We start from the raw sequence: 10,900 nt of genomic DNA on the forward strand, positions 1-10,900 counted from the left end.
GTGCAGGTGAGTCAGAAGTCAGGAAACCACAGGCCAGAAGACAAGACAGTGTTTCACCAGTACCATTATAACAACAGAAGCCTTCAGCAGTAGTAGTTGTGGGGCAATACGAGGTCTGGAGACACACAGACACTTTAAATGGAGCCACATAACTTGCAGCATGGGAGCCTGAGGTGGCAGAGGAGCAGATCGCTTACAGTGGCACCAGCACAGTCTCTGCAGCCTCTTGAGAGGCAGTAGCAAGAGCTGGAGACTCCCAGTTGCCACCAAGATCCCAGATCAATTTTGACAGAGTCTCAGAATCTCTTTCCTCTCACAGAAATTTGAGACTGATAATCAGTGATATCAGTCACACAAATTCTTTCAGGGTTTCTACAACTATTTAACATCTAATATAAGGCAAAGAGGGAAAAGCCCTGAGAGCCTGGCTCACAACTTGCAAGACTGCTAACTTCTGATAGAAGGGTGCTGTGATAAAAAGTCAGAGAGACCTCTTGATCTGAGCTCTGATACACCCATGCAGCCACAGGGTCCGACTTTATTTCTAAAAATACTAATCATTTTATTCTTCATAACCGCCTAAACAAAAGCTGTTGGGCACCATCTCTAAATATCAGACTTAATTTACGTGACCCAAATAAAACATCCCAAAACTGACTCACTCGTAATCCCTTTTTGACCTAGATTCTGACAAAATCCTAAGTGACGATGATTGAAATACATAAGAAATTAAGTCTTCATGCAATTTTTCAGAGCACCTATTTAAAGCATTTTGTGAAAGACGAAGAAAAAGAAACATTAAGCTGCATTTCCTGCTTTGGTAATACAGAGAGGACCACAGGGAACATCTTTCTTGTGGGACAACAACAAATAGACTGTTTGACTTAATATTGTCTGTTGCACATAAATTGCACAGTTGTGTTCATATCCTGTTAGAATTAAAGTTTTGTTCTAATACATGATTCAGTATGACCAGGAAAAGTATTCACACTCAACATTGCCAATTTAGGCTTTATTTACAAATTATTCATGCCAGTTTTCTGAGGTTATTCCATAAGTACCTCAGCACAATCTGAGGTGAGTTGACACTAGTGACAATGACAACAAATGCACAAGTTGCTTTGTGTTATTGCTGAGGAGACAGCTATTTTCAAGGACTGAATTACTCAAGAGGACCTTCCTCTCAAACAGAACTACCAGAGTCACCAGAGTCAGGTGCTCCCTGACTTCCCAGAGTCACTGCTCAGGAAATGCTAAGTCATGGCACCCAGGATCCACCTGCATCTTCAGCCCAGACCAGAAGATATCGCCTATTTAACATTAATTATGGGAGACAGGGTGATCCCACTCTAGAGGCTCTAAAGTGGGATCTACATCACCAGTCAATCATGCATTCGTGCCTTTGTGCAATGGAATTTATCATGCTCCTAAAGCAAAAGAAGAAGAAGAAAAGACCTCAGAAGAAAAAAATTTTCTTCATTGGAAGGGTTATCAAGCATTGGAACAGGTTGCCCAGGGAAGTGGTCGAGTCACCATCCCTGGAGGTATTTCAAAGATGTGTAGATGTGGCACTTAGGGATGTGGTTAGTGGTGGACTTGGCAGTGATAAGTTTGTGGTTGGACTCCATGATCTTAAGGGTCTTTTCCAACCTAAATTAGTCTATAATTCTATGGATATAAGACTGGTTGGGGTGTTCTGTCAGCTGACCTCACAAGCAAGACTATGAATTGAGCAGCAATACTCAGGCAGGCCTAATACTTGAACTCTACCATGGATATAAAGGAATTGTCATACTGCCTCAAGCAGAGGGAATTAGGACTTAGAATATTTAGACTGCTATAGATAAATCCCAAAGAAAATAAAGCATAAGGCAAAGCTTAGCCTGTGGTCTATGGATTTGTTGCTCTTATCTGACTTACAAATAAATGAAGCAAAGGGATACCTCAACGTAACTATAATAAACTGTGGTGGGTTGACTCCAGCCAGCAGTTAAGCATCCACACAACTGCTCACTCAGCTTTCCCCCCCAGCAGTAGTACAGGTGAGAGAATACAAAGAGCAAAATCCAGAAAATTCTTGGGTTGAAATAAAAAGTTTAGTAAGTGAAGGAAAGAGGAAAAGCCACAACTGATGCAAAGGCAATCACTCACCATCTCCCACCAGCAGAGTGATGCCGAGCCAGTCTCAGGGCAACAGCTACTTTGGAACAGTCCACTCTCAAGCAAAGACAGACCTTGAGACCAGAGAGTGTCTTAAACTTGACACACTTGAAGAGTCAGGTTACCTATTTGACTTGAGAGCACATGCTCCCTAGCGCTGCAGATTTCTCCAGGTGACAACAGTTAGAGTAATCCAGATAAGAGCTACAGAAGATATCCAATGAAAAGACAATTGCTCTGAAATAATAACCACCAATAATGTTTTCACTTGATATCCAACCTTAGGTATCCAATATGAAATACAGAAAAATACAATTTTAAATTGGACAAGTTTTTTATTCACATCTGGAGTGAAATGCTATATCACATCCCCCAAACCCTTCTGTTTTAGGGTCAGAATGAAGAAAATAAATCACTCGGGAAGATTCAAGTCTTCCAGTACTCATTTCAGTTATTGCTACATTTCTTCCATTCAAAGGCCATGCAAAGTGTCTGCAGAATTTGGTCTGTTATTCTGGATATTGTAGTCACTTATAAGAACCAGTTTGTCAAAGTCATCCTTACAGTGCATCACGTTCATCTGGTTGTACGAAGAGCAGCAGCCAGTGAGAGGTACCACTCCTCCTGCCCACGCCTGCAGAGCTGTGCTCCACTCCTACAGAAGCGAGAAGAAAACTGTGCTATTAGCAAAGTTTCAGACTTCAAAGTGGTTGCATAGCTGGCACCAGTCTTGACAGCACCACTGTTTGTTACTGTTACAGACAGCGCTTCATAAAATGGCTGCTTAGTGCAAAGATATTTTAAAAAGAATAATCTCAAAAGCTGTGCTCAAGGAGTCATCAAAAGGACAAGATGATGCTCATGCTTCTCTCCTCCTTCAGGAGCAGTGGGTGAAGGGTCTTGATGAAATATACAGCATCAGCAAGGCAGAGTGTGTTTTCTGGGGGTGTCAGTTGATCAGGGAGCAAGTCCAGCCACCAGTCGGAAAGGAGACAGTCACTAGCTCAAAGAGCTGCTCTGTACGCACCTTCACTGGGCAAGGGAACCAAGATATTTCAGCCCTCCAGATGTGAGGAGCTATGGATGGCTGTCTCCATCACTGTTTCTTTACCCCATCCTAGAATAATTCCTTAGGGTAAGAGAGGCTTTGATTTTTTTAGAGCAATTTAAGTTTTACCACAATATAATAGGTGCCATAAAAGGAGGACTGAAGGAAAAAATACAGATATTCAGATAAACTCAGGTGGTCCTACAATTCTCCTTGGGGGAAGAAAAAAAAAAAAAAAAAAAAAAGAAAGCACCATGGACAACTTCCAAAATGCCACGGAGCACGGAGTTTTTTTTCCCATAATTCCATTAAGCAATAATTAGTGTTTAGTATGGTCATAAATTCCTATGGGATCATAACAGATAATGATATTTTGCCCTTTCTATGTAATTTATAGAGTGGTACGTTAGACTAATGAGCTGATCCAATTTCAAAAGTGCCTGTTCTCTTCATTTGTTAAAGGATTATTACACTTCAGCCCCAGCTCAACCAGAATTTTTTTAATGAAGTCACAATGTGACATCTCGTTAATTTTTTATTTTTTAAAGAATTCTTGGGAGATGCAAACCTCCACTCTGATCCCCAAATACTTCAGCTTTACAGAACTGAAGAATACTACAAACAGTGCTTGTCATGGGAGGAGCATCTGGATTAGATGCTCCGAACAAGCAGAAGTGTCAGACCTCCAAACAGAAAGCTGCGTCTCTGGGATGGTGTGGAGAGTGAAGGTCAGGTGCAGACACGCAGCTCCTGTGAAAAGAGTGCCACCTAAGGGCTGACTGTGGGAAGAGAAAGAGCACACAGAAACAGTAACCGGTTTTATATGGGCCTCGGAAATCCCACGGAATTACTTATATCACGAATGAAGTCATTTCATGATCATTGGGCTGAAAAAAAATAAAAATCAGTGGATTCCCCAGTATTCCAGAACACTGCAGTGACATACCGTAGTGTTCTCCTTGGCGGTGGGTCCTCGTCAGCAAGCAGGGCATTAATAACAATCTCAATCCTCTATCCAGCTATCTATTTCCAAAGGACTTCTAAGGATTTGTCTTTGATAAATAAGTCAAATTCAATTGGGATGGGCCACAGGTTAAAAAAAATATTAGAGTAGAAAACACATGCACAGGGAACATCATCTCATAAGTCTTAATACCTTAAAAAAGGCCAGAAAAAAAGAGAGAGAAAAAACATTACAGTTTCTTTGGAATCTCTTTCAAATGAATCCTATCTGTATTCCAAAGGGAAACGGAGTCCACATAATAAGACTTTTTGGGATACTAGCACAACACATCTTGGGGATTTCACGTTGACCTTTGAGTCAGCGTAATAGTATAAAGCAAGGGGCAAAAATCAGACATTAAGGTTAAAGGCAGAGAGGGTAAGCGTACAGCTGACTGATAAGCGCTTTAAGCATATGTACTTTTGTGCCACTCAGAACAGAGGTCGATCCATAAATAGCTTTGACTTCCTATGTTGGCTGTGCGTATTTCCAGAAACACAGTAATGTAGGGTAGAAAAATGTAGCTCGTTATTATTAATATTTCTACTGACAGCCCAATACTGATTTCCCCTAGCATTTCCATGTCTTTCTAGCACCATGAGAAATACCTTAAAAACCACAGTATTTGCTAAAGAGTGCACCTTTTAAAGGGTAATCTAACTTCCCAGTGCTTCTGCTAAATATGAGTACTGACTCAAGTGGATACAAGAATAAAAATATCAAAGCAGTCCTTTTGTCATTGAAAACACACACCCTTTGAATTCAACACATCTATGAAAGGAAAACACAACTATGCCTCAAGAATAATTACATTTCAATCAGCAGCAGACACCTGGTTCTCTGACAGTTAAGTAGAGAGGTAGGGGATTTTGCCCCCAACGGCTGGCCAAAGAATAAACATCCCACGACAGCTGGATAGAAAATGGACAGCAAATTGTAAAGAGGAAACCTGAATTGGCTGCTAATTGAATGGAGCTGACTTCCATTTCCTGATGTGTACTGTGAACTCTAGGGGACAGGGACCTCTGCCTGTAACCCCAGGTATGTCCCATCTGGCATCAGTTCAACCAGAATACATGTTTTTCTGATTTTTTTTCCCCTCTCATCTCTTCCTGACACACAGCGTTAATGCTGTTGACACATTTTAAATGAACCTATGATGTAATATTTTCCTTAAAGCATCATATGCATCATTATGCAGATTCCAGTAATGGATCCACAGTAAGGTGAAATTTGCAGATAAAACACGCTTAAACTTGCTGTGTTGCACAATGGAGTAATGAATGCAGCTGTCCAGATGTCGTTTTCTAGAACTCCTTATTACAAAACACAGGCTAACCTCTGCGGACAAAGCAGTCATGAGGCGCTTGTAAAATACAGTCCCAGCCACTCTGAAGCCGCTCCCTGGCCAAGCTTCTCACTTCCAGCTCTGCTTTTTCAATTTCGCCAATTTTCTGGCAGAAAAGAAAAAACTAAAAACAAACAAACAAACAAACAAATCTCTGGTGAGTTGGGAAATAACTTTAACAGCAGGGGAACTCCATTGCTCTACAATGCGAGCAACTGCCTGCGTGGTGGAATGCTAAAGGAAAAATATCCCCATTGTTTAAAACATGGATATGCCTGCAGTGAGGCTACTAACTCTCATGAGGGCATAACGATGCTACAGTTGTTCAACGACGGCATTAGGGTTTAGGTTTAGATGCATAGAGCTGCTCTGCAATGCAAACCCTTAACACTGCAGATGGAACAGAATGTATTGCAAAGGTGCAGAGGCTGGTTAAAACCTCACAACAATGGTGCGGAGACCTACTTTAATTTCCACTTGTTACAAAGCACAAGGAAATGCTTGTGGTGGTCAGGTTTGGCAGGGCCAGCAACCATAATTAGCCTTTTATAAATAATTTTTTTTTCCCCCTATTGGGGTTATGTCATGATATTTTTGTTTGTTTTAAAGCTAAAGGTTGCATGTAAAATTTAATTACCCATGATATTGCAGGATTTTTTTTTTCTTTTAAGAAAAAAGGATTTGAAGTTTCATCCATCATTTTCTGACCAGCTTTCATTCTCCTCTGAGTTATCACACCTAGTTAATCAAGCTTTGCAGCTCTACGTGTTTACCCCAAAGGTAAACTCAGCCTGATATTTACATCAACACCCTTGGCTGAAACTATATGAGGCATGAATCATAGCCTCTGTGGAATTCTCCTCACAAATTCTGGTTTGCAGGACATTATACAACTCTTGGCAGACTTGAGCTGACTTAACTGTGACGGTCAGCAACCCAATAACCAGTTCACAAACAAACAAATGAAAGAAAAACAACCAAAAAAAAAAAACCCCCACTCCAAGAGCACTGCTGAGCTTAACTGCAGTTGTGGGTAGAAGCGATAGAAGTGCAGGAGCCAAAGTCATAGGCATGATTACACACCCACAAAACTACAGCAGAGAAGATGGGTACACGACAAAGCTTGTCATTAGTAATTTACAAAGCTTATAGTTATTAATGTTTCCCAGGTCTCTCCTGCATTACTAACCCCAATTCTATCTGACATAGTTCGCTCTGAAATTGAAAGATCCTTCTGTCACATACAGTTCATTTCACAGAGATTCGCTCAGACATTTGCAGGAAATACGACAGTAATAAAGATCATTTTATACCATACCCACTAGGTACGGCAGCCTACTCTTGCAAGAGACAAATGCAGTTACCGTTCCTGTAGCTCAAGGTCTTTTTGTATGATATTTTAAGGCTATAAACCCAGCAGGTGATGCCTTGTAGAGGAGCGGGAGGAGAGTCATTGCAGTGTCATGTAAGAGAGCATTATCTCCCCTTACTGCGTTTGAAAAACGCGATGGGTACGAAAAGGCATGCAGGTATGTCAGCAGTGCTAAAGCACAGACTGTAAAATTCAGTCGCTTTCAGGACAAAGTTTCACTCGTCACCACCAAACCACCAGTCTTGATGGCCTTAGTGGTGGGGGGGGGGGTGGGGGGAGATCCGTGCTGTGAAAATGAAGGGCCAATAGGAGTGACACAGGGCAACCTGACCTAAGAAGTTAGCTTATGGCAGTGTTGTTTATGTTATCCTTAATTAATTAATAATGAACAGGACGCTGTGTTGTTTGAAGTCGCTATTCTCTGGACCTTAACCAGAGGGAACATACGGGATTTACCATATATAGGATGAGTTATTTGACAACCTGGCAAGATAACTGTCCAGCTAGCCAACTCGTCAACAAGACTTACTTTTAGGGTGTCCTGAAGCGAACTGCCTTCGTTATAATACTATAACACACACACAGGTTAAGATGACCCTTGCCAAGTTGAAGACACTTCCTCTACACAGGCACAGTGGCTAAAGAGAATGACACAGCAGGTACTATAATTATATGTAAATTACTAACCAATCATTGTAACCAGGAGTGTACTACCTTGTAACTTTTGTGTATAAATATAACGAAGAAGCTGGCATGGGGTGTGCTTGACTTGTGGAAAATCCATCTAGCACCCAGGCCTGAATAAACACAGTATCTCTCCCGAGCGTGTGAGATCAGTTAATTGCAGCCCAGGCACAAATCTGCTTTTCAGACAACAGAAATGAGGTTTGATACCACTGCTGTGGTCTTCCCTCTCCTCCCAATTTGCTATTTGGGAAATCCACAGTCAGAAGCTATAGTCTTACAGAGAAAAGAGTTATCAATATTCCTTCATGCAATCAAGAACGTTTTCATGGCTTAGAGGAGCAATCTCATGCTTTTGTGCCACTTCACTGAGCTCTGCTACTGTTTTACCAGGACAGTCAGAAGTGGAGGAAGAATTATTAGATATATCCTACATAAATACTGGAATAGGTAAAGAGACATTTTCAAGTGCACTTGAAAACTTTCAAGTGCTCCTTAGACCACAAGAACCACAATTCCACCCAGTAGTGCTTTAATTATATCTTTACATTAAGATGGGAGCCACACAGGGATATGCATGATCACATTCCTTTGGATAGCAAGCAAGCCTAGTAGTACCACCATGAACTGCAAAAATTAGGCCATAAATAAATTTACATTCAACAGCACTTGGCAGGCTCCTCAGCATCCTCCCAAGAAAAATTCCACATCCAACTCTTATATTTATATTTCTTCTCCCTTCCCTTCAGAGACATACAGGGGTCACCTCAATACATAGTTCATAACCTCAGGGACCGTCAGGAATTGGATTTTCAAGATAGTAACTGCTCAAACACATCGTTACATTGGGTCTAGCCATCTGTTGGTGAATACCCACTTCTGACATAAATTTCATTTGATTTACAGGCATGTTTTAGTTCCCACAATGTCTCAAGCTGGTGCCATCAAGAGTATCTTACCTCTAAGACAAGGAGTGGGAAGGAAAATGCAACTGCCCTAGAGTATTACTAGGTGAAAGAGTAGTCTGTTTCCTCACCTTCACTCAGAACTCAATACTTTCACCAAAAAACCACACCCAGCCAATTTGTAAAGGCATCACTCCTGAGGTTACCCTCATCTAATGCTTCACATGCAGCATGGATTCTCCCAGGGCTCACTGTGCTTCAGGAGGAGTATATACACCAAATTATCATGGCTATGATTCTTAAATGGGACTCAGCTAGAGGAGACTTGAAGGAGAGCAAGGCTGTCCTCAAGCCGCCAGAAAGCCTGTAGTGTCCTATTCACTGTATCAGCATGCAGCCAAATGAAGCAGGAGCGACAAGGTTTGTGACTGAACTTCTGTGTTACAGCAGAACTGAAGTAGAATCACAGAATCTTAACAGTTGGAAGAGACCTTTAAGATCAACAAGTCCAACCTTTAACCTAGCACTGCCAAGTTACCACTAGACCAAGTCCCTCAGCGCTACATCTACACATCTTTTAAATACCTCTAGGGATGGCAACTCAACCACTTCCCTGGGCAGCCTGTTCCAATGCTTGACAACGCTTCCAGTGAAGAAATTTTTCCCAACAGCCAATCTAAACCTCTCCAGGCACAACTTGGGGCTGTTTCCTTTCTTCCTATCACTTGTTGCCTGGGAGAAAAGACCAACCCCGACCTTGTTACAAACTCTGTTCAGGCAGCTGTAGAGAGCTATAAGGTCTCCCTTCAGCCTCCTTTTTCTCCAGGCTAAACAACCCCAGTGGCCTCAGCTGCTTCTCATAAGAATTGTGCTCTAGACCCTTCATGAGCTATGTTGATCTTCGGACGCACGCCAGCACCTCAATGGCTTTCTTGTAGTGAGGGGCCCAAACCTGAACACAGTACTCAAGGTGGGGCTTCACCAGTGATGACTACAGGGGGACGATGACTTCCCTAGTCCTGCTGGCCACACTACACTGATGCACACTTCTGATACAAGCCAGGATGTTGCTGACCTTGGCCACCTGGGCATACTGCCAGCCATGCATAAATAGGTGTCCAGATAAAGTATACGAATTGTTAGGCCACTGTTAGTGGGCTTTTTTTAAATATTTTATAGATGCTGCTGCCACACACCTACTGGCTGCCCTCCTTTGCTGTACTGTGTACGAATGTTTTCCAAAATAAAAATGGGGGAGGGAAGCAACCTTCTAGCTGTAGGTAGGTAACTAAAATGTCAGAGTGGTGTAGGATGATAATCCTGGTCACTGGAGAGAGTTGGGCAATTCCAAAGAGCAGTTCACCATTCTTTAAGTACTAACTTCCTCCCATATTTTCCTAGTTTATCATGGAGATATACATATATATTTTTTTTAAAAAAAAAAAACTTTCCTTGTTCTCCATACTTTATAAATTAATTATTTTATGGAAGGTTACAGAAATGTCTTATCTGGAACAGAGAAAAACACAATCCTGTAGAGCTGTTACTTCTTGCACATAAATTGAGCTACTTTGGTGTGTTAATCCAGGTTCATTTAAATGCTTATCACCTTATACAGATCATTCACTCTGAACATTTACGATGACCTACAATAACCCGAGTTATTCTGCCACAGGGCAAATACAAAAGCGCTGTAAAAAAAGTTGCTGTTACTTAGGACCCAGTTTCTCCACTTCCTTTGACATCTTCAGTTGATTCCTGGAGCGCAGCTGGTACACTTTTGACAACTGTATGATAGTGCAAATCTCTTTGTCTCTACTTGCTGCTCCCACAACTGACTCTGTCCTGCTCACAGATACCTTTTGTCTATAAACATAAGCCATGCATAGCTCAGACCTTGTCTGCACTAGAGCCTTGCAAAGCTAGACCTCAAGCCCACAGCGTGACCAAAGCTAAGATATTAGAAAGACAGGTTGGCCTGCAGGCTATTTTTGTACACATCTTGTTTCCAGAGTAACATGCAGCCTGCATGCACACTTACTCTCGTAAACATATAGCAAGAGCAAGGCTTAGGCACCCACGTGAGCTCTTCCTTGGACATTCCTCCCATTTTCAGGGCTTCTTTCCCCATTGGCATTCGTTTGTGAGAGAGCTCTAACGCTGGGACTCAGCAAAATAAAGCACAAACCCAAATTTACCTCCTTCCCATTTCTCCTGAATGTTCCTTTCACTTGGGATGCCAGGTTGATTTCTCCTTAATAACTAGGCTTGAATTTAAATGCCAGGACAAAAGACACATTCCTCCTACAAGGCAAGAAGCATTTTAACAAGACTGAAGAACACATGCCACATAGCCAGTGCGCAGATTGTTTGTGGACAA

This window comes from Larus michahellis, chromosome 4, assembly GCF_964199755.1.
Source record: "Larus michahellis chromosome 4, bLarMic1.1, whole genome shotgun sequence".
In the NCBI taxonomy this organism is placed as follows: Eukaryota; Metazoa; Chordata; class Aves; order Charadriiformes; family Laridae; genus Larus; species Larus michahellis.